Source organism: Columba livia, chromosome 2, assembly GCF_036013475.1.
Source record: "Columba livia isolate bColLiv1 breed racing homer chromosome 2, bColLiv1.pat.W.v2, whole genome shotgun sequence".
NCBI lineage: Eukaryota > Metazoa > Chordata > Aves > Columbiformes > Columbidae > Columba > Columba livia.
The window spans coordinates 35,663,328-35,688,511 of record NC_088603.1 but is presented as its reverse complement, the minus strand read 5'-3'; positions in this window follow the sequence as shown (position 1 = coordinate 35,688,511).

Here is a 25,184-nt window from a genome sequence, read left to right as displayed (position 1 = left end):
TTACAACAGACTGCAATATGTTCGAGGGAGTGATTTATCCCTCAGCAATGTAAGGTGACTTTAATAGGAGACTTCATCCTTCCATCCAGAAGCCCTCATCCCTCAAATGTCTTTTATTCCTGTCAAATGTCTTTTCTTCCTATAAATTTCCTTGCACAAACTATACTTTTGAAGCAATGGGATTGTGTGGCTGGAGTCTTGTAAACCATTCATAGCCTGGGCCATAGTTTGGAATAGGAGTATGTGAAGATCAAGGCAATCTGGATACACTGGAATATGAAGACTAATTCGCTCTCCCCATCTCCATAATTAGCAAGGTCACTGTGCCTTGTAGGTTTACTTCTATAAGTGGAAAAACATGTCAGCTCTATAATTTTTTTTTTTTTTTTTTTTTTCCAGAGAGCTGGCGTGGCTGTCATGTGTTGTTATCTGTTAAAGGAACAGCACTGGCATCGAACAATAGTCTGGATGCAAATAAGAGAAAGGATGTGTGTCCTGGATTGGTAAATGAACCCTCTGTGTTTGCTGTGACCTCTTCTTCCTCAGCTGATTGTGGATCATAATGATCACTGCCATTTGGACAGTAATAATTAATGAGATAAGTGTAGGTTAGTGGCTTGTGAGCTGCCAAGGGCAAGGTTGCCTGTCCATTTCAACTCAGCCTGAACCATGGGGGCACTTCCTTCCTGAGTCAATAGTGATCCTGTAACACTAACAAAAGACCCCCATTGATCATTGCCCTTTGGTAATTGCTGCCAGTGTGAGCTTGCGTCTCACAACTTGTTGACATCTCTGGACAATTTAATTCAGCCCCTTTAAATGGTCTCTGCAAGAGAAGCAGGCTGAGGTCTATAATAGTGTAGGTCAGGAAATGTAAGGACAAATGAGATTCTCCACCAAAGACTCTAGGGTAAGGTACTCATGGAGTTCCAAGCCAGTTCACTTCTGTGGTGTTTCAAGAGGTCTCCGCATTTAGTGTCAGAGCTATTTTACTTCTGATTTACCTTACTGAGACACCTAGCTGAAAAAGGGACATTTCTGTTTCATGGAGATTTGTATGTGTGTGTGCAGAATACCACCTTTGGCTTGAATCAGGGCCAGACCAACATTTTTTGGGGAAATTGTACCCTCCTCTAAGCTGTGAGTTTCTCATATTCAGCAATGTATTTTTTTCAAAGGTATTCTCAGGATGTTCATTGCAAATTGATTGTCAGGCTATTGAGACCCGCTGTGAGCCTAATACTTTGCCTTGGTATTCATGTTCTTATGTGTACCCTGTCTGTAGACAGACTTTCTGAGCAGGTCTGGAGAAAAGGCCTTGTGTTCCAGGAACATCCTGAGGAACTGAGGCAGAAGACACCAGAATCTTGGCTTGGAAGAACACTATTGCAAACTGAGATGCTTTGCATGAAACATCCTGGGTACCAAGAAATCACCTGCCAGCTCTATTGTCTTGCTTCCTTGATGCCATAGAGACTTCTGCCCCAAACACAGTGTCCTTAAACAGAAGATAAAGCCTGTTTGTGGTTGGGTAGGTAAAAATTCTGAAAGACCTTTACATTTTTAAGGAAAAGCTGCCCAGTTAATAAGTATTGACGCTGGAGCTGTTTGGTGCTATCACCCTCTGCCCTCTGATACATATCAGAGGTTCTTAGTTCTCTCCTGCTATCATTTCCACAGGGTCTTAATCTTTGTTCCATTCAGGGCCCAACTGGAGCCATTGTAGACTTTGTAGATGTCTGCAACTGCGGCATTTTTATTGTTTTCAGGCCACAGGCATGTCACAACTGTCATAATTCCTCTCTTCTACTATTATTAATCAGCTAATCGAGGCAAAGGCTATGGTTTGCCCAGCTGATACATTCTTCATGAAAACTGAAAACCAGAGTACTACTTAAAATGAAATTCACCATGAATTGCTGAAAAAAAGATGGAAAATAAATCCAGTGAGAAGAACTCCAGTGACTCCTGCACAGAAGTAGAATGGGGAGGGCAGATTTACTACAACAGCTGCTTCATTCAATGGCTCTTGGGATGGAGAGGGGTGTTTCAGGGAACTATGGCCAAGAAAGAATTGGGCACCCACTCTACACTAGATGTTGTCATGAAGTAACCATAAGGCCATGACATCATTCCAGCTTGGGGGCTGGAAGATTAGTCACAGAGGAAATTCATTTCTTGCTCAAAGGTTGGGAGCTGGATATTTTGTTGAAATTTCACATGCTGCATTTTATTTTGGGTTAGCAGGTAATGCAATCCTTTTGTGACTGATGGTTGTCTTGCGTCTGATGTAGGTTCAAGTTTGATGTTCTAGTAACACCAGATGATATTTTACCCTTTACAATATTGTTGAATCGATAAATGCAGACCTTGTTTATTAAGTACAGCTGACATTGTCTTGCCAAGGACTCACGTAAAACAGATCTGGGTAATACTGTGATTCAGTAATGACAGCTTATATTAAAAGAGAAGCATAAGGCTGAAGCTTTACCACAGGATATTGGTTTTCTACAGATTCTAGTAGAGTAAGATCAGTGTCTCATCTTGCCAGAACGGATAACAGAGCAACATACTATGTTCTGCATGGAGATCTTTTGAAGGACACGGAAAAACCAAAGGCTTTTTTCAGCTGTCAGATATCCTGTAGCAATTTTAGGAAGAGATGCCCCAGCACCTGTGACAAGTATCTGCCATTCCATCCGTCTCACAGGATTGCTCAGTGAACTGGTACGATCTATCTGCCAGATGGAACCCCTTCAAGTTGCATTTAGAGGAGGGCTTGTTGAGGTGTGAAATGTCCTGCCCTGTAATATCTTAGCTGGGGTGCTTCCCAGCTCCATCAAAATGACTGTGAGTTGAACCAGCCCCACACTAGTTATTCCACTTTTCTGTCCTTTCTAACGAGATTTGGCTCCTCTGTTAAACTGTGCTGTTCACCTGCCCTACCCACAGTCAGGATTAGTACTTGACTCTGGTCCCAGAGACCTTCTGGTAGAGACCAGGGTGGACGGAGTAAACAGCTGGACCTCAGCCAGACCCTCAAAGCTCTGGCTGATCTGTGAGCATGTTACAGTGGTCCTCTGTAGTAACTTGCACCCCAACAGGGCTGTGGCACATCAGCACTCAGCCACAGCCTTCTGGATCAGCCCTCTGAAAGCTGCTCAACATATGGGAATCTTGAGGCAAATTCATTAGTGAAGATCCAGATACTTTTGCCCTGAAATGGCAGTCAAAAGCAAAATGAGTTCTGTACAGACCATCTTGGTCAAGCTTTCAAATAGCTGATTCCAGGAAAGCTGCTGCCGAGTCAGTCTAGCTCCTCATGTCTCTCTGTTGTACTATTCAAAATGGTATACCTGAGAGTCTGTAAACCATACATGGATTTTTCCCTCTTAAATATGTAACCACAGAGAAAAACAACACCTCTGCTTTCTGTGTCCTGAACAGTGGTTTCTACTTTTTTTTTTTCCTTTTCCTGTCTTGCCTGTCTGAATCCTTTTTTCCCCTCATCTCACTGCCTGCCTCAGTGGTGGCACCACAAGGGTTACTAACAAGACTGGTTTTTGGAAAGACATTTTAACTGGAGAAGAAAATACAGAAAGCAACAAGCACTAGAGTCATTCTCCTGGCTCCTAGTTTCCTTAATGCCTTCAACCTTGAGACAGTGCAAGGTATTATGAGGTGACTCACCCACCTTGTGCAAAACATCTTTCCAGAAAAGAAATCCCTCCTCAAACTCTTTCAGGAATTCTCACCTCCTCCCCAGACCTGTAAGTTATTGCAAGGATTCATTTACTGTACAGTGAAAAGTTTTGCAGATGTCCGGACGTTTCAGAGGGAGCTGAAGCCAAAGATAGAGCTCTGATATCGCCTGGTGTTTGCCAACTCTTTGCACTGTCTGTTCAAACACCCTGTGGTTCTCTTCCAGTCCTGCGTCAGCTCTGGGGCCTTGGTCCTGGCAGGTACCGAAAATGTACCTTTTTGAACAGAATATTAGTCTCCACCCTGGGGACAGTGCTCCCTTACTCTAGAGGAGAGCAATCAAGTCCTTACACAAGGCTCTTGAGCAGGAATGGATGTTGGAGGAAAAGAGTGAGGAGAAATAGCATGTGGCTAATTTAAGGAGCAATGCAAATCCAGCAGCTTCTCCCCAGGGCCTTCGGCAATGTAATGCTGATACTGGCCTCAGTGTAGCAACCTTTAAAAAGTCTCCAAAGTGGTATGGACAATTACTGGCCCTTCTCTTACTGCTCCCCCTTTAGCAGTGTGCCACTTTTTTAGTCTCTGCCCTTAACAGGCTTGCAGAGGGATTCAGCCCTCTCAGTCCCTCCAGGAAAAGCCCTCCTACACCTGGCTCTGGAAGACGATGGGAAGGCAAAAAGCCCTTCTGTAGCCAGTCGCCTGAAAAGCAGAACCTCATCTGGTTGATCACTTTCAGATTTTAATAACTTTTACTTTTGGCCATTGTTTTCAGTCAGTGGCTAATGCAAGTTTGCTACTCAGCTTGATCTGTTGAGTGTTATTTATTTTTGGGTCTTCTATGTGGACAGCATTTCTGTCACCAAGTCTGCAGGGGCATTATAGGAACATGCAATGAAGTCCAAGAATCTCTTGGCACTGTGTTGTCCCAGGACAGGGTGGGGGGACAAGCTAAGACTTGGTCACTTGGAGCAGAGGCTGCCATGCAGTGCAGAGATAACATGATGCAGAGACAACTGAGTTGTGCTACATGACAGAATATTTGATTCTCATTGGTGTAACTCCAGACTATGGTCATATCCTGGATCAAAATTTCCTTATTCTAATGGAAGTTATAAATATATATAGAGACATAATATTTTACTGATATTTTGCATTACTTCATTCATGGAGATTTTTTTTCGAACATTAAGAGAAAATATCATTTCTAAAATGGCACACCATCTGATGGCTATTTTAAAAGTAAGCTGGCTGGTTCTCATGGAAGACTGATTTTCCTGGTCTTATAATGAACCTCACTGGGGGGTTAGATGCTACAAGCAGACTATCATTTCCTTGGCAAGGAGGTAGGACATATCTTGGAGACACAGGGCGGGTACTTTTCATAACTAAAAAATTATATAATATTGAGCTTTTTCTATCACCAGAATACCACAAGAAGTGTGCAAAAAGAATGGCAGTCCACTCACAAAATACACATTAGCCATCCTTGGAGACAAGCAAGACCTACAAAATGGCCTGTGAGGAGGAGGTTCAGGGTGATGTTTGAAGACCTTCTTAGAAAAATAAGCTTTTGGCCTTTAAGTGCTTCAACCCATCTTGGTATGATTAGGGCAGCCTGAAATATCAAAACTAAGGGAAAAAGGAGAAAGGCAGCAGAAGAATTTTGAGAATGGGTTTTTGTGTGCCTTTGTATTTCAGTCAAGAGGAAGCATTCAGAAAAGATACAGAAATGCTTATCTATATAGACTCCACCACAGAAAATGCAATAGATCAAGCAGTTCATGGACTGACTGGGAATTAATTTCTTCCTAATTTAGCCACCCAGCTTCTTTAGATTACCTCAAAAAGCCCAGCCTGTAATTTTGTCAGCTGCCACAGAATGAGCTCAGCTCTACCCCAGCTGGCCCCATGGCCCTCACTCCACTGTTCTCTGACCTTCTGTGCCATCAGTGATGGGTGGATTGTCATCCAAAACTCTGCTCAAGATCATGTTACTGCGAAAGGCCTCAGAATGCAGCCAGTTTCTCAGTGTTTATAAAGCATGGCACCCACTGAAAATACGGAAGAATGGTAGAAAAAAACAGGGATACTGTAGAGACAGTGTTGCATTATTAAATGCATTTATATACACTTGTCTTCAAACCACTGAAGTCTAAATCTCCAGAAATGAGTGACTGGCTTAAAAAGGTCTGTAATGTGAACATCATGCAATTGATTTTCATCAAAGACAATTATCTGGGTAACATTCTTTGGAGTATATGTTTGTTCATGGTGTTTGGTGTCCAGATGGAACTGGATGTCATTAAGCATCAGGGAGTATGAAAAGGAAAGAGTAGAATATGTATTACTCCCAGCATGGTGGCTTTTAACCCCTTGATGAAGAGAGCCAGAATTTCCTGAGGCTTAGGAGGCAATTCTGGTGCCAGAGCTAAAGGAGACATGGAGTTCATTTTATTCTGAGTAGGTTTTATGAGTTGATTTCTGGCATTTCACACAGATGAATTCTACCACATTCTCACATGTATAATGACTTTTTTTCTCCCCAACAAAGGTAAAGCAGAGATGTGCAATGTGCTTGAAGGCTATAAGTATATCAAACCAGGACAGAAGACAACTGCATTCTTCCTTGAAAATATTTAGTGTATTTCAATATTTTTGTTTTATTTCCATTTCTTTCCTAGGTGTAGTTCAAAATGCCAACACACAAAACCTTTCCCAGTTTCCAGTTTAGCTATATTAGAACTTTCTGCATTTTTATGGTAAACTTTGAGACTACACAGGAAACTAGAATTGCCCACACCAACTCCCTGTTACCACCTTCATCCACATTCACTTTAAATGGATCACAGTTTCACAGAAAGCTTCACCTTGGCTCCTGAAGCATACTGAATTGCAGCAAAACGAATTTGACTTTTTGGCTCTGCAATGAGACCCCAAAGCCCAGGCATTTTCTCTTGGTTTCAGCTTTCACAGGGACAGTTCCATGCAGCTCAAGTCCTTTGAGAAGTGCCAGGCTCCTAATGAAAAGGAGCTGGAATTGGTAGTTGAGGTTTCATGAGCAGGCAGGGGGGGAAAGAAAGAGTGAAATTCTGCATTACCCAGGGCTTGTGCTGACAGATGAATTAAAATGTAAATCTGGGCTAAGATTTCCAACACCGGGGCATAAAGTAAAGCTCTTGGGTTTCTCCTTAGTCTCTTAAATAAATCCCAATTTTAAGAAGCCCTTGCTGCCCCAACATTCCCCTCTAGAAATTTAAACAGGATTTTAGGACCATCCAGTTATAAAAGCCTTGGCCCAGTTTTCCAAATATATGACACCATAAATCATAGCATGCTTCACAGTCTAAAAAGGGAAAGAAGCTGCAACTTTAAAGTTGAATGGGATGTTGTTCTCACGTTCAAAGTGTTTGCCAAGTGTGAAGAAAATATTAAGATCTTCGGAAAACCAAAAGCAATACTCAAACCAAAACTTTCCAACCCAAACTAGTGGGTGCTGACATGTTCAAGAGGGGAAAAGTAAGAAAAAGAAAATGATCACATTTTCTGGAGTATATGTTGAGAATTTTGGGGAGCTCCTTTCTTTTGTGACACAAAAGTCAGGAAAAAAGTGTCCTACTAGGATTTTAGTGCTCTGCAATTGGGTGTGCTCCCTCTCCTGGCCTTCTCATTTTGGGAGTAGAAAGCATATAAATGTATGAGGTTCATTTAGTGAATTAATGAAACCTGAGCTGAGTAGTCCTGCTGAAGAGTGTTACTTCTCATTCATTCTCTTTGTTTGGTTCAGAAATGCCTTTGGAGATGTGGTCCTGGCTGGGTATTCCCAAGCCAGTTGTCTCTGGAGATTTCTGCCTGGCAATCTTCCAGGAAAATGTGAGGCACACAACAAACAATGTAGGTGCATACTTTGAATGAAGACAAAATATTTTATGGTCATATTGTTTCTGAAATGTGCTGAGGTGATTTGCTGAATTGAGACCCAAAAGCAGTTTGGGATGCTTTTTAGTTGGCTGGTGAGAAGCTGATTGAAATAAATGAAGGGTTTCTCTTCATATGTTGCCTGGATGGCAATGAGCCCTGCCAAGGGGCTGCTCTGCATCAGGCTTGGAATAATGTTTTCTCATCCCTCATTCCCCCGGGGTGACTGATCCACCAAACTTTGTTTTGGCAGGAGCTTGCCTATCGTGGAATGTAGAAGAGCATGGGAGAACCTCCAGTGGCCAGGGGCTGGCTTGGTGTTTATTATGAGATATTTTGTAAAGTATTTGCAGTATTCTGAGAATCAGAAACTAAGATTCTTCTTTCAAAAAAAAAAGAAAGGAAATAATGTCAGGAAAATGCATAAATAATTACTTAGATGTCATCTGTTATGAGGCCTTGTGGCAGCAGAAACATGAGATGACACTTTGCAAGGGGAGAGAACCTTGTTTTAACTCAATTAGGCCTATTCCAGCCTTGTCTATAGTTTCCCATGGATTATTTTAGCAAGGGCAACAGTAACCTTATTGGTGCAAGGAATACAGTGTTGCAAAAATGAGGCAGTAAAATAATCTTGCCTTTTTTAAAAGTCAAGAGTATTTTTTAAACCAGGCAGTAGTCACCCGTAATAGCAAAATGTTTTGGAGAACAGCTCATGTTGAGATCTGTAAAGTCACCAAATGCTTCTCTTTGGGAGGCTGGAAAGAGCTACAAATATCTGTGCCATGTAATACCCTGGGCTGCAATCTCAACCCTCACCTTTAATCTGAAACAGCCTTGTGCTTGGTTGCGTGTGCCAACTGCTGTTGGGCTACCTTAGCCTGTGGTGTGAGCCCTCCTGTGCGGGAATGGGAGGGAAGAGCCCAGGCTCATGTCATGGGGACTCTGATGCTGGCTCAGTTGGGCAGATGAGTGGAAGAGCAGCTGAAAAGCTGCCTGTGGAAAAGGATCTGGGGATGCTGGTTAACAGCTGGCTGAACATGAGCCAGCAGTGTGCCCAGGTGGCCAAGAAGGCCAACAGCATCCTGACTTGTATCAGGAATAGTGTGGCCAGCAGGACCAGGGAAGCTATTGTCGCCCTGTACTCGGTGCTGGCGAGGCCCCACCTTGAATCCCGTGTTCAGTTTTGGGCCCCTCGCTACAAGAACGACATTGAGGTGCTGGAGAGAGTTCAGAGGAGGCGATGAAGATGGTGAGGGGCCTGGAGCACAAGTCTGATGAGAAGCAGCTGAGGGAACTGGGGCTGTTTAGCCTGGAGTAAAGGAAGCTGAGGGGAGACCTTATCGCTGTCTGCAACTACCTGAAAGGAGGTTGTAGCATGGGTGGTGTTGGTCTCTCCTCCCAGGTAACAAGGGATAGGACAAGAGGAAATGGCCGGAAGTTGCACCAGGGAAGGTTTACATTGGATATTAGGAAAAATTTCTTGACCGAAAGGATCGTCAAGAACTAGAACAGGCTGCCCAGGGAAGTGGTGGAATCACCATCCCTGGAGATGTTTAAAATACATGTAGATGAGGTTCTTAGGGACATGGCTTAGTGTCAGTGTTAGGTTAATGGCTAGACTCAATGATCTTGAGTGTTTCTTCCAATCAAAATTATTCTAGGATTCTAGGATTCTGTGATTCTGCACTTTGAGAGGTTGTAAGTAGTAAACAGAGGGTTTGACACAAGCTCTTCAGCAGTGTGTACAAAGCCAGCCTAGCCACATCCCTGCCAGGAGAGGTGAAGGCTGAACAGGTAGTGGTGCTGAGAAAAACCTTTGGAAGCTGAAGAGAAGCTGCTGCTGCCTGAGCCAGGAGGCTGCTCAGCTGCTGTGGGCTGGAAGCTGCTCGCTATCCACACGCGGTGGTACCTTTACAACGATTGACTTTACAAGATGCAAAAGCTGACTTTGCTCATGGGTCATCACCTCATATTGGTTAATAAAATCCACACTCTACCCACAGGCACTGTTGGTCAACGTGCCTCCTTGCTTATGGCTGCATAAAATGATACCATACCATTTGGCACAGCTGTACATAGGGGAATTACATTTAAATTCACCCATAAAAGAACCATTACTTTACAGCAATATTAAAAGAAACCATTTATGAGTGTTAAATCTTTATTTAAATATAATCCTTACCATGTGTTGGGTAGGAAACAGCAGCAGCCTGTAGCATAAAAAAGGTATAGTCAGTATGTGTGGCTTCAAAAGCACTTCCATTTCTAGACTTTTCTTGAGGGAGGGAGGTCTATTTTGATGGGGGGAAGTCCAATCTCTGGCTGGCCAAACCATGCAAGACTCTGTCTCTTTATTTATTTAGTTATTTATTTGGTCATGCAGAGGCATAACATTAGCCATGTTTACGTGTCTGAGCTCTGGCACATGAAGGAACTGAAATGAAAGGACTACTATGTCCTCTCCTGAATATCACCTAATGCAGAGTATATACTGTGGTCAATGTGGAAGTAGCTATGTTCCCCTGCTTCTTCTATATCTCCCCATTTTGTGGCTTCCTGGTCGGTATGTTCATACTGTGGTCACCATACCTGCCATGCTCTCTGATTTTTCTCTAGCACTCACATAAGATAGTTTTCTGTGGTGACAACTAGTGCTCTTCTGCTAATACTTCATGATAGGTTGTTTTCAAAAGCCACCTTAAGCTCTCACAAACCTCTTGCCAAGGTTGCTAGACAAGACAAGGCAAGAGCCCACAGCCAATTCTGGAGAGTATGAGCAGGATTCATCTCAGGCTGATGTCCCACCACTAGTGAGGGCACTGGGAGGGGTGGGGAGAGCACAGGTGGAGCACTTGATATACAGTCAGCACCTGATAAACAAATATATGTGTATATATATGATATACAGCACCCAATATATATATATATACATGTACCTATACCTATACCTATACCTATACCTATACCTATACCTATACCTATACCTATACCTATACCTATACCTATACCTATACCTACACCTATACCTATACCTATACCTATACCTATACCTATACATACATGCAATGGCCCTGAGCAGTACAGCCTACCCTTGCTGTTTAGCCATACTGCTCTTGCAGAAAGATGCAAGCACCCACTATCGCTGGCTTCCTCTTGCTTTCCTCTCCAGTTTCTCTGCCTGCAACCTCGCTGACAATTGTAGCTGGCCAGTGCTTCCTCATTAAAAATGGTTTTCATCAGGAAATTGGTTGTGACCTCAAGGGAAGTTTGTCTGACAGCTTTCTTCTTCTGCTAAAGTGTCAACATTTTTTTCAAGAAAGAGAAGAAGAAATTGGGTGAGACAAAATGTTTGTGGGAGATGTGAGAAACAGTAACTTTTTACAGAAAGGGAGAAACTGATGGATTTTTTTTTTTTAAGATAAAAACTAACCTATGCTCTTTCTTCTTTCTGTTTGTCAAGATTTTCCACAACAAAAATATTTGACCATCTCTTCTTATGGCTGTGAATGCTATTGGAGGCATCTACCCAGAGAGAGAGAAGAGGGGAGAGCAAGAAAGATTCTTGCAGCTTTTTCCTTTTTACAGCGTTGTTTCATGAGAGTGCAGAGCTTTCTTCAGAAAAAACACTGCAAAATACAGCAGCAGCCATATTTATTTTTCAGATGGCCAGGACAACTGGGAAGATCTATTTCTATTGACCCAAATAAATCATATTCCACTAATTCAATTTGTATTGAACTGTTTAGAAAACAGGTGCATCCAGCTCATCCTGTTATCTGTGTAAATATTCAACTAAAAATCTGTGTACAATAACATGTCATTTTTACTTAGCGAGGCAAATCTTGACAACACACTAACCACATTTTTTTCCTCAGTAACCCATGTCTGAAGACATTTTCATTCCTTACCAGAGAATAACAACACATGGTATGCAATATGAATAATAAGTTATCCCAGATAAAACACAGGGTGAAATGCAAAGAAGAAAAGAAAAATAATTTGTGGTCTGGTGTTTATTCTGTAATGATGCGTTTGTGCTGTACCCTTTTTCCACACTTTTCTTGTAGCATTGTTCTTTGTATTCATATCTTACAAATGTTTACAGGAAATGAAGGGAGCATAGCAGAAAGAGTGAATAAAATTTTCTTCTCTGTATATATAATTAGAATTCGAGCAGGACATAAACATGGATTAAACAAGCAGAAGGGAGAAAATAGTAAATATTGTTAAACATTATGCAAGCTAATACAAAGCATTTCATAATGCAGCATTGAGAAAAGCATTGGTATCTTTTTGTAGGCTAAATTCTTATGCTGGAATGACCAATTGTTACAAAGTCAGCATAAATCACTGGCAATCTTTGAATCAGGCCCTAAATCCAGGGTGGCTATGCTGAAATCGGTGCTGGTACTTCAGATTAACACCACTATGACTGAGATCAGAATCTGATCCACAGTCTTAGGTCATATTATTCCAGGAGTAAATCTTCTTAAGTATGTGCCATTTCTTTTTGCCTGATTTTGTGGGTTCCCTCCAATATTCCAGCCACTCTTCCTTTCGTCTCTAGTTACATGGCAATTATTCCCATCAACAGGACACAATGGATGTGCTGAAAAGTGGCAGAGTGGAGCAGCGGTTGAAATTGCTCTCACAAATACATCCAGTGCCTTCAGGAAGATTAATCTGAGTGAAGTACCTGAAAAGTTGGAAAAGCCTGTGCATACTTCTGAATGCACATATTCATTTGGAGCTGATTGCTGTTCCTCTGGTGCCCTGTAAATCCTTGAGGAATGCAGCTGAGGTCTGGGATCTTCCGCAGAGGGATTTAGAGAGGTTGTGGACAGAAAAATGGAGGATTTGTCTGACTTTTATAAATCTGACCGTTTTAATATATTTTATAGATAAATTTTTAGTCATACTCATATTAATAAAACTATGCAGCTTGAAAGAATCTTCCATGAACCAACCAGTCCTACTAGCCATGGTTGTATTCAGTATTCATGAGCTTTCACTAGAAAATTTGGATCAATAATTTTCAGACTAGAGGTTTGTTCATGACCTTTTTACTACTTATTATTTGTGACTGGTCGCATAGCCTGCCTTTGCCTCCTTACTGGGTTATTGGAACCTTGTAAGTGGGAAAAGAAGATGAGAGAATGGTAAGTGCAAATTATGAATAATGAATTTGTGTGCTCATGCAGACCCAGTGGCTACAAATCCCCACAAAATGGAGTAGCATCGAGAATGCAGCTCACATACAAGATGCACAAGTGGATTTTTTTTCACTTCATGCCTCCTGTGTCCTACACAAAATTATCTTGTAGGCTTTTTGGTAGTGTGTGTTAATTTTATCCTTTTCAATCTAGGTAGAGGAGTCAGTGTGATTTAAAGGTGAGGGAAATGCAAATGCTCAGCTTTTAGACCCTCATATATCTTTTAGGATCCCAATCTGCCTGAGCTCTCCATGTAGTCAGAAACATCAGCTGACAAACAGATTATAAATACCTTTAGGAAAAATTTCGTGAGTACTCCAACATTGTTGAATCAAATTGTTTCTCATTTTTTGGTATCAAACCAGTTGTTGATGCAGGTCTAAGGACATTTGCTCTGTGGACTGTAGATTCCATGAATTTAACATAGATGTACAAATGACCATTTAGTTAAAACTTCCACTAGAATTGTATTTCTTGTACTGTGTACTTCTTAATATTTCTGAAGGGTCAGTCTTCCAGTAATGACAGTGAAACAAACCAGAAAGTGCTGCCTAATGAATCTCAGACAGAAGGAGTCTGGTATTTTTTTGGCAAAGTAGAGTGTATTTGGGCATGAACAATGATGATTTGCAAATGTGTTCCTGTTTTAGCAAAACTGTCACTGAGAGAGAGACTTCAGGTTCAGACCAGAAATTCTGGACAAAACATGAGAGAGAAAAGCCAGCACATCCAGTAGCCCAGAGGGCTTTCCTGGAACCTTGGAAAGGTGGGTTGTCCCATATTTCAAGCATTTGGGAAAGGGTGTTTTCTGGTGTCTCCCATGCAGGCAGTTCCACTTCATACAAATGACTGAGGATGTCCTAAAGCAGGAGGCTGAATCTGAGACATTATGATTCTGGGAGAGTGCCTGAATCAGTAGGTCATCACTGCATTTCTTGCGAGCATGGGAGGAGGAAAAAGAGGAGAAGTTGTCTTCTGCATCAAGTGGAGTGAGGACACTTTTGAAACATTTTACTTTCTCAGTGGATGAGAGAAACATTTTTTAAGCATCACCAGTAATGGAGAGTGAACACATAAGGCAGGCCACGACCTGTAATCTGACAAATTTGGCGAATCTTATCAATAGCATACTGGTAGAAAGCAAAACATGTTTATGGGAGAAACAGTTCTTCTCCCTCTTGCATTGCGAGGTGCTTCATCAAGACAAAGAGCTGCTTCTGCTCTGTTTTGGACAGAATGGTGGCTTTTCTGCACTGTAATTCTGTGTATTTCTGTATTTCATGCTACCTCTGATATTTCTTTAGGACAATATAGGTGCTTTGCTGTGTTTCTGTAGAGGCTAACTGTAGAGACAGATCTAACTTCTGTGGACCATTTGACTCTTGACAGAGGAAAAAATAGTTGCTTTTCTTCTCCTAACTCAGATACAGCTTATAGTTGGGTTTTTAAATCTGACCAAGTGAGAGAAAACATGCTGGTAGAGTTTCTTTTTTTATTTAGACCTCCGTAGAACTTGGGTTTTCATGTAAAGATTTTTTTTCTTCCTTTTTTTTTTTTTTTTTCTGAATTGAATATTTTAAAATTGAGTTTGACTAATGACCTTTCAGAAAAGTCAGGCCATTTGTCATCTTGGATGAGAAACTGTAGCTGGTTGTAGTCAATTTTATTTAGAGATTTTTTTTGTTCCCATGCTGCTCACAGAAACTAGGTCACTTGAATCTCATTCCCTTGAGGAGAAAAAAAATAAACATGCTTTTGATCACTTGCTAATATGACTATCTTCCCAAGATTTAGAGGCTGATCTGCTTGGTACTTATCTTTTCATGTGTACTTTCATGTGTCCTTTGACAGAATGGAAAATGCGCTCTGTACTGACTGCCTTCCAGGATGAGCCCAAATGATAGTGAAGATTTATTGCACAAAATCATTTGTGGAAATGCTTGCTTTCCACAGAGATACCCAAGATATTTTTCTTCTTATTCTTATTGTTGCAGATGATTTGCATAATTGTTGTTATCACATCTGATATATCCCACTGTACATCACTTTCTATGTGTTTTATGCTGTTGAAAGAGATGAAATGGTGGAAACTGGAATCCTGTAGAATATTAAAGTTGTAGCACATGTATTATTTGACCTTGGATTACTGTGATTTTTTTAGGAAAGGGCCAGCAAGGCTTGGTATGTAGTGGATAAAGCACTAGCTTTTCTCTGAGTATTTTTATTAGAAATTTGGATCATGGTTCAGATCAAAACTAGAGACCTAAATGAAATGAATCTGTGTTTTTATCTGAGTCCCCCAATGGACAATAATCCAGATCATAAAATACACCACTTAAACTTTGGCAGTCTTCTGTTCTCAGGAAGCTTTATTGCTTTGTATTACCTTAACTCGAAGATAGTCCTTCCAGGACTCAGTTCAAGCTGAGGTTATTCGAAGAACAAAGTTTGTATTTCTAACTAAAGCTGCTCTGCGGATAACTGTAAGCTCTAATAGGGTTGCAAAGCAAACCCACATACCTTTCTGCTGTATCTTAATGAAATGTAGCTGTTTGGCAGGAAGGTGTGTCAGATCATTCCCTCTCTATATCCAACATGGAGCCAGAAGGAGGTGGGGTGACCTGTGGAAAATTATTCTTTGAATCCCTAGAGCCAGAAGCCTTCTGACATCATCACTGATGGATCAGATATTTTAAAGGAATTCAGCTCAATTTGGGATCGATGCCTGCAAAAGGTCACAGTTGACAGCCTGTACTTTTTGATCCTCACACCTCTCCTTCTTACTGGTGTGTCTACAGGTCACAGTGTGGCAGCCTGTCCTGTGCCTGAGGGGTGACCTGTGGGGTTTGTGTGCTGCCTCCTGGCAGGGTGGCAGCCCCCGAGCCACAGGACCCACTTTGAGGCCAGCTGGATCGCAGGGATGGGAGCCTAAGTGGCTAGAGCTCTTCTGGATTTATGTGATGTAACTGGAGTCTCACTTTAGCCTTCAGCATTGTGTGCTGGCTGCATTTGATGTCATGAAAGCAGGCTATTTTTCATGCTTTGATAATAAAAGCAGTGCCTGGATTCAAAGGAAATCTGGCTTGGAATGTTCTGTAGCATCTCAGAGACAAATGTGTTATCAATAGAGACACCTTTTCCTAATGATTGATCTAAGGCATAGTAGTCTTTCCAAAACAAAAGGCATGGATGCACTGTGAATTAAAATCTAACATCTTTCCATGCATACCAGAAATAAGGGAAAAAGGTTCATGTGAATGTCATGGATTATGAATGGATCCCATCCAGGTGAAATTCTTTCTGGTTATTTTAAATGTAACAACAACTGACATTAGTAGCATTTTTTTTACCCTGAAGGTGAAATGCTTTTCAGACTGTATCTTAAAATGAGCTCTCAGTTGCACAAGTGTAAATCTGTGCCAAATAACTCCGGTGAGGCCAGTGGAGTTATTGGGGATTTACACGGGTGTAATTCTGAGCAGAGTTTGACCCTTTGTGGATATAGATATGCACTCAATTTATTACACTATTACACTGCAAGCAGGTGTGCAGGGACATCCACTGGGGAAGGAAAAATATAAGTCCCAACTACAGGTCACTTCATATGCCTTTCCTCAGGCTTGCTGTATTTCCAAATCAAAACTCACAGGCAGAACAAATCAACTTGAACTACTCGGTGATAACCACTCAAGGACATTTCAGCTTCAGCCCTATGCAAGGCAGAAGAAGGTGTCTCTTCCTTTAATATCCTCTTTTGCAGTTTCTCTCCTTCCCCAGCTGCAATCGTACCTTGATCAGGGCTGTGATGGCAGGAACTGGGTGGCTCTTTTTATGCCACACTGACATGGCATCTTGCTATTTATATGTGTAAGTGAACGGCTATAACTGCAGATGCATACACAGGGGGAGTGTTGCGCTTGTGATGGCACCTTTGATAATCATTTGTATGCGTATAACTATCTTGGATGGGTCCCGACTGAGAGAGGTACACGCAAAGCCAGAGCTGCAGAGCATGTTTATGGTTTATTATTTGATGTCCATTCTAGGTTGTGTGCTGCCACAGTGGCTACATAACAGTGTTTCTAGAAGCAAGTGTGGAATGATGGGGTGAATCATAGGAAAATAGCACAAGGAGACCTAACTGGAGTTTGACCAGCATGCCTGGGTTAAAATCCCTGGGGCCAAAATGTGTGTAGAAACAGGCCAGCAGATCTTTAATGAGCCTAGGGAATCCAGATTCTGCTCTTGCGCTTCCATTGAAATTATGGCATCTCCAGCACCTCACCCGAGGCTTAAATGAAAGCAAGATACTTTATGTTCTGACTCACCATCATTCACATTTTTGGTCATGCCCCTTCTTCATGGCATGTTTGTCTCCTTGCAACTCATATTCTCTGGCTCTCACATCTGCCCACTATGTGTCAGGAAACATTTCCTTCCTTATAGTTCCACAGTTTCCAGGTCATTACATTTCTGCCTTGGACAGCCATAGACCTCATCTAGCTACCAAAATTTTGCAAATTGCACAAAAAAATACTTGCAGATTTCGTTTTCTATGCCTCTTTTAACCCTGAAAGCTAAGTTCATGTGGCTGAGGCACAGCACTGCCAAATAAATATGGTGGTAAATTTACTTAGGGTTAATCGTTTCCTTGCCTTCCTACCAGTCTGCAGTCATCACTCAGACTCTTCCTTCTTGAGATCAGCAGTCTTTGGGGCAAGGATCTACCTTTTCAAAGTGCTAGACACCATCATAGCTCTCAAAATAAGACCAAACTATTGAAGACCCAAAATGTGAATGATAATTACTCTCCAGATCAGTGCTGGCTAGATGGATGTGCAGATGGTGATCAGTTTAGAAGCTTTGATCCCTGACAGTTACAAATGACCTTTTATGCTTTCTGGCTTTGAGAGAAGAACATAATTTACTGAACTGGCTTTTGTGCCCCTGGGGCAACTGGTGATATTTTGCTCATGAGATGATGCGCAAACCTGGGGGAGGACTACATGCTCACACCGGTGGCTGGAAGCCAGAACCCCAAAGTGAATTCCATAGGAATGTCAAAACCCCTGAAGTTTCCTTCCTAAACAACAAAAAAAGGTTTTATTTATTTAGTTATGCTTCAATATCTTCTTAGCAAGTTTTAGGTTAATAATCACCTTTTCAGGTGATTTCAGGTGAAAAGAAAGAGAAAATATTCATATCTGTACAGAACTGCCTTAGCTATTTTTTGCCCCTGTGGGTGAAAAATGTAGTGCCCTGTGTACACAGAGCAGACGACATCAACTGTATTGTCAGCTTATTAAAATATTAACAAAGTAGTTCAGGATTTTTCCCCACCTTCCATACAACTTGGTAGAGATTCATTGTTTACCATTTAGATTTTCATATTCAGTTTCCACTCTTTGATCCTTTTCTGCTTCTTGCATTTCCTCTCTTCTCACGTAATTTGCGAGAAGATTGGGGAGAAAAAAAAGGAATAAAGGAAAAAAAGAAGGAATAGGAAAATGAAAGAAAAAAGCAAAGGGAAGAAGGGAAGGAAGGAAGGAAGGAGGGAAAGAAGGAGGGAAGGTGGAAAGGCAGGAAGGCAGGAAGGAAGGAAGGAAAAGAAAGAAGGAAGGAAGAAAGGAAGATAAGGAAGAAGGAGGCATGGAAGGAAGGTAAAAATCCTTTTGAGACACATTTGTGAAAAGCAAGGTGGAGGTGGTGCTTCCACACAGCCAGTCCCAGCTGAGGGGAACTGAGCTGTCACAACTGCCAGCACACAAGCAGAGTGACTTGGGAAGTGTTACAAACAGCCAGGAACTGGGCAGGGTCTTCTAATGACTGCTGGCAGGAGGTAGCTAGTATGAAAAAAACACCTAAGGTTAGAAACCAAGAGGTGTCAAGGTGTTTCATAAAAATTCTGCTGCCCACGCAGAGAGAGGATGGACTCCTGCCTGTTTTAGGCCAAATCAACATGCGATACTGACGGCTCAGGTATGTGCATAGATTTTTCTAGTCCAGACTAAGGATCTTGCAAAACCGTGACCTATGCCAAAAGTTGCAGGCTGGCTGACTTTGGAAAGCAGCTTTCTTGCTACAAAGGTCTGCCCCATGCAGGGCTACCAAAGGCAGTTTAGTTTTTTGCGGGGGGATTCACTAGAAGAGCAACAAACTGCAAAGATGCTGAAGCCAGGGCACAGCATCAGGCAAGTAAAACCCTTGGGGCCCTCCACAAGCAAGTGAAAGCCAAGATACTAAGGGAGAAGTAGATGTGTCCTCAGAGACAGAGTATGAAGATAGGAAACGTGCTTTGCTGCCGTGGCTCACTGACAGCTCCTGCGGTGCAATGATGTGGACTTGTCTCCTGCAGACGTCTCTCAGGAAGCTCATTTGGAAGTGTCTCGCCAGCCCTCAGCTGTTTCATCCCAACACCTTCACGGCGTGGCTGGCGTGGGGTTGAAGCTAAGACATCAATGGCACACATTAACTAATACACCAATCTGACTTCATGTGTTTGGTTTACAGGTTTCACTACAGATTTTATTAGCCTGTGATTCAAATCCCAACCCTGACACAGTTGCCAGGTTGTCCAGATGCTTACAAATGATAATAAATTAGAAATACTTAATGCTAAAGCTATTTAGTATCATGTGAGGATAGAGACCTCCAAGCTGGAACACTGTGCCATGTGTGCTTCTATCTTCATCTCATTGTATGATGTTTGACTAAAACTTTATTTGTTTTATTGTTTTTTTGTTTGGTTGGTTTTTTGTTTGTTTGTTTGGGTTGTTTTTTTTTTTTTTGTTTTTTTTTTTTTTTGTTTTTTTTTTTTGTTAAATCTTAATGGTCTCAGTTGTTGGCAAGAAACTCAGAACCTGGAGCATTTCCCTTCAGTTCTGCTTGGACCACTTCATGCTTCTAAGTATAAACATCAGAAGGATTGCTAGACCCATTGCATAAGACAGGATACTGGGGCTGACAGCAGCAGTCTTCAGAAAGTGAGATGCATTAATCCTGCATGTCTGACACAGCTTTGCTGCAGCCATGCCTACATGTAGTGTATAAACCTCACCCATATGGGAGCGATTTTTAAGGCTTTCATTAAATACAAGACAAACTCTATACCAGCAGCGTTCACCCATGATTATGGCATTGGTTGGTATAGCTAAAGTTGCTTAAGGAGCTCTGCAGATTTCTCTTCAAAAATATTTCTATCGAGTTTTTTATTCAGAAGGGAATAATTTACACCAGATTTCTCCCCCAGCTATCAGACTTGTACAAATTGGGTTGTTCCATACCCTCATTTTGGATCCTTGGGTACACAAGAAATACAGAAAGTGTAAAACTGGGCCTGTGTTGCAAAGGAGTTTTATCAACATATAGTACAGATAGACCACCTCCCCCCCTAAACAGGGTTTTAAAGCTCTGCAAGGCAGAGAAGGGGTTAAGCCATGAGCAACTGGGGAGCAGCTGGTAGGTTGGAAGAAAGAGTGCAGAAATGGGACTTGAAGCAACATTTCTGGGGCACCTCTGAGATGTGAGAGAAAGGAGGTTGTAGTGAGGACAGTGTCCGTCTTTTTTCGCAGGTAACAAGTGAATAGGACAAGAGGAAATGGCCTCACATTGCACCAGAGGAGGTGTAGATTCGAAATTAGGAAAAATTTCCTTGTGGAAAGGGCTGTCAGACATTGGAACAGGCTGCCCAGGAAAGTAGTGGAGTCACCATCCCCAGAGGTATTTAAAAGATGTGTAGATGAGCTTCTTAGGGACACGGTTCAGAGGTGGACTTGGCAGTGCTAGGCTAACGCTTGGACTTGACAACCTTAAAGGTCTTTTCCAACCAAAGCAATTCTATGATTCTGTAATTCCATGTTTGAGGCTAATCCACAGAGCGCAGCCATCTGTGACTGTGAGCCAGTCCTGGATGGAGTGAGGGTGGTACTTAGTGGGCCTGAGGTGGGAAATGGTGCTCAGGAACCAAGCTGTGGGGTCTTCGTCAGTGCAGGTGAAATAACAAACATGGAGCATCTGGCAGAGTGAAGATAACAAAGCTGATGCTTGTTATCATGCAACACCGATGTCTGATTTTTAGGCTTGAGAAAAAGTGTTAGTACACCTATTAGTGTTGAAACCATTTCAGTGCTGATGTATAAGACTTTTGGGATTTAGACAAAACAGTTTGAACTTTGTATTCTTGCATTCACGCATATTCCCTGATCTCTTGGGAAGGACCTGTCTGTTTTCAAGGCATCACTTTCAAAATTTATGTGGCTCCATCACCACCAGCAGTGGCTCCTAAAAATCTTTTTTTAATGATGGTGATAGTCTGAGTTGCTGTCAGGCTGGTGATCCTGTTGAGGTTTGTAGCCTTTGTCCACAAGCCTGTTGTCAGGACCAGGACAGAAGAAATCTCTTAGCCCCACAAAGCCCACTGGAAGCCAGTTAGCAAACCAGATAACCTATAAATCCTCTGGCTAGCTGTAATTTGAGATTTTGCGGTTGTGGTTCTCTAGTGTGTTTGGCTACCTGTAGCGTGTGTGAGGTGACACAGGGTCCAGGACTATTTCTGACAAGACTTGTTCTTGGGCAGGTTACTCAGGCTGGAGGGCTTTCTTCAGATTACTTTTCTACCTTCCCTCACTGCAATGGGCTCTACTTCTGTCTGGTAAATAGGTAGTGTGAGACCACTTGTTCTGAGAGCTACTTTTCCTTCTTGAAAGCTGATTCTTAGGCATTTTGATAACTTAGTCCCTGCTTTGGGGTGTTTCTGGACAAATCTGGTTTCAGTGCCACACATGTAAGGAGAAACTTGAGGTTCAGCTGAAGTCTCTCTGCTCCCTGATGCTGCTCTATCCTTTAGGGGGCACTTGAGGTGGAGGTGTCTGCAGTCTAAGTACATCAATACGCACAAAATGGTACAGAGTGTGGAAAGCACAAGGTTCTTCAAATAAATGGCGTCTGTAGTCTACTTAGAGGTTAGAAAATAGCTAAGCCTCCAATTCCAGTAAATTGCTCACTGATGTTTCTGTTTTTATCATGTATTTATATATTTTTCGGAAACAGAGATCTTCCTGAAAGCTTTAAAAGAAGGTCTGTCAGTTTATTTCAAGTCATCTGGTGAGTATGTTTTATGGTGAGAAGGTTCATGGGTCTGGGTCTGGTAAACCCAAGTCTGTTTTGAAATGGACGGATGAGTAAAGCCATGTGTATCACAACTCAGGACCATGGTGTTCCTCAAGGATAACGCAGAGCATTACCTCTGGGACTTCTCATGACGTTGAGTGCTGTAAGGATTGCATTGTTTGGCTATAAATGGCTGGCATTGTGCATTTAAAAAATGCAGAGACACCATTTGAGCTTCCTTAATGAAATATTTGAGTTTTGTTAAACAGAGGATGCTTTCCAAGGAATGCAGAGTGCAGAGGATCTCTTCCAGCCAGGTTGGAGGGCTGTGCTGGGACAGGGCTGGCAGTGCAGGAGACCAGGTGTGAAGATGTGGGGCTCATAAACAACCTTCACCTTCGACTCCAGGCACATCTTGTCAGGAGCAGCAAGTATGGAGTCCAGGCTTCAGCCTCACTGTGTGCAGGGGATTTGAATGTGGAGACTGAGGCTGGAATTAAATGCTATGCAAAGCATGTCTCCAGTGTGTAGCAGTAGGAAAATGTTGCTTGTATCATTATGAAATGTGTGTACACTTTCTAAAGGGTTTGGTTGAGAAAGAAACCAGAAGACACCAAACACATGTTTACATAAAGCATTTCCCTGAGTTAGAGGATGTCAGATTTAAATTGTCATTGTTTATATTGCTAAACACGAAAGGAAATAGCCTTCGGTTTAAATTTTCGACAGGCCAAGTTATATAGCCTATCCTGAGGGACTCTTGCAGATTCAGAGGAGCACCAGCTCTCAGGCAGACAGGCTTTGGGGATTATACCAGCTGGGCACTGCATAATGTGGCTGGCCAAGCTGTGCTGCTTTGGATTAGAGCTCGGTGTTGCCCTCACCATGCCTCAGCTCCAGTGGCTGTCACAAATGCAGAGTAGGCAGAGGTCTGTGCATTGGTGTCCTCTCCTCCCATACAGACCTTCCTGCCCGGAGACAGGTGTGGGCGGCTGGCAGAAATGCACTTAACCTCCTGAATCTCGTATGGGGAGGAAGCAGAAAGTACTTAAGATTGCCCTGCTGAAGGGACGGTTTCCAGGGCCAGATAGGATTACCCAGTTCATGTCCAGCACCTCCTTGAAGCCCTTGTTTACTCTGCTTCTGATTTAAGCTGTGCTGAAGATAAAACCAGACTGTCAATGAACATGCAGTGTTTGTCATACAATTCGGCACTATTTCTTTTGCAGTCCAGCACAGGAAATAACAAATACTTCTGAGTTTTGTTTTTTTTTTTTCAGGATTGTTGTTAAAATGTAACGTATTTTACAGATCTGATTTTTTGTGTATGAACATCTTTTATTAGACTTGGTTGTAAAGATTTTCATGTTTTATTCTCTGTCCTGTGCTCTCCAGGTCCTCTTTAAGAGAAGGTGATAGCCCAACCTGTTCATCTGCTCATCTGCCAGGCCACCTGCAACAATTCCTGAACCCACTGGCCAGTTTTAAAGCAGACACACTCTCAGACACAAGCTCGTAAACCTCTGAAAACTGATAGATGTGCAGAGAAGGAAAAACAGCTCAGGGAAGAAAGTCTGTAGGGTGTGTTCAAACATTTAGTCTTGTTCAATGTTCCAGCTCAGCAGGCCTGCACCTGTATGTCCTGCTCAACCACACATGCCTTGTTTGGAGCCAGCCATTTGCTCAGGTTTTAATGAGGAAAAGGAGGGACCTGATGGCACTGCTGCATGGTGGGAAGCCAGGGAAGGGAAGGAAAGTGAAGACAGAATGGCGATGAGAGTGAGGCCAAAGAGCTTGAGTTACCGCAGAGCAGGGCCACAGGGTGCAAGCCCGTAGAGAAGTCAGCTTTGTTAGTTTTACTGTGTCTTGTTCCATATTTACACAGAGAAGGCTGGTGTGTTGTGGCAGGGGGAAGGACTGTAGCAGAAAGACAGGAGAAATTATCAACCCATAGTTGAAACAGTAATATTATTTTATTTTTTTTTAATCTCTGGAGGAAAAAAAGGTGTCAAAATGAAGATTCTGCTCAATGCAGAATGGTAATTTTTCTGTGAAGGTATCAAAACTTAATTAGCTCCCATAGAAGCTTTGGTATTGATGTAGGGTAATGAGAAAGCAGAAGACATAAACAAAGAATATTTGTAAAAATGCTATTAAAGATTTCTCTTTTCAAGAAGTGACAGATTAACTAACAAAATAATCCATTTTATTGGACAAATTGGTTAGAAAAGTATGGTGTCTGGCTTACCTCCAACACCAATAGCACTATTAACAGCAGCCACAGAATCGATGCCAAATTAAAAGGAGAACAGTCTGAGCTCTGAGTGACAGAAGTGGCCTTCTGCCAGGAAAGGTAAGTATGAATGCACGAGGAACATTTTCTTCTTGTTTTTATATTTACATTTGGCATTAAGAATTCACCAAAGAGCTATTAACATCTGAGGTGGTATAAATCTAAACAGGTAAAGGACAGGACAGATTTGAAAGGCATTTCCCAGCAATTCATCTTAAACACACAGCTACCAAGTATTCACATTCTTTGAGTGCAGCACCACAAAATAAATTACCGTTCCACATTTTTATTAGCATTTCATTAGAAATAAAACCCAAAATGTTTTACAAACCATATATTTAAAAGTTTCTGAGGGTATGTTTCAGGCAAGAGAAGGATTTCTTTTTGGTTTGTAAAAGGGCTAGGATTTGATAGCTCTGAGGCACTCACTTTTCTAGCACTGAAGCTCCTGCTCCCCTCCTGTTGAGCCCTTTTTTTATTTTCCACATACACCAGAGATCTCAGTAGGGCTCTTTCTTGAGGATGGTGCTAGTGGCTGTGAGGAAAGGAGGTGAAATCCAGCCATGAATAATAAATGTTTGGAAAACAGGTGAGAAATCACTTTTGCCCGATAGCTGAAACTTTACCAGTGTACTTAACACCAGATCTTCAACTGCCAAAAGCTGACTCCTGTGGAGCTACTTTACTTCACTTCACACCAGCTGAGGATCTGACCCCATATGTCTGATTTACTGGTGACTCTAGTGCAGTCTGAGAGCAAATTACGGTGTGTATTAAATGGCTGCTTTCCAGAGGTTCACTGGACTAGTCCAACAGGAGAGGCCCAGTCTGCCTCTGATCTCACTTCTTCAAGTCAAAGGCTTTGAAAATAGCCATGGGTGTGGGAAATCATTACATCAGGATGCATGTATATACTTGTAATCCCCAACAGCCTCTACTCATCATTTCAG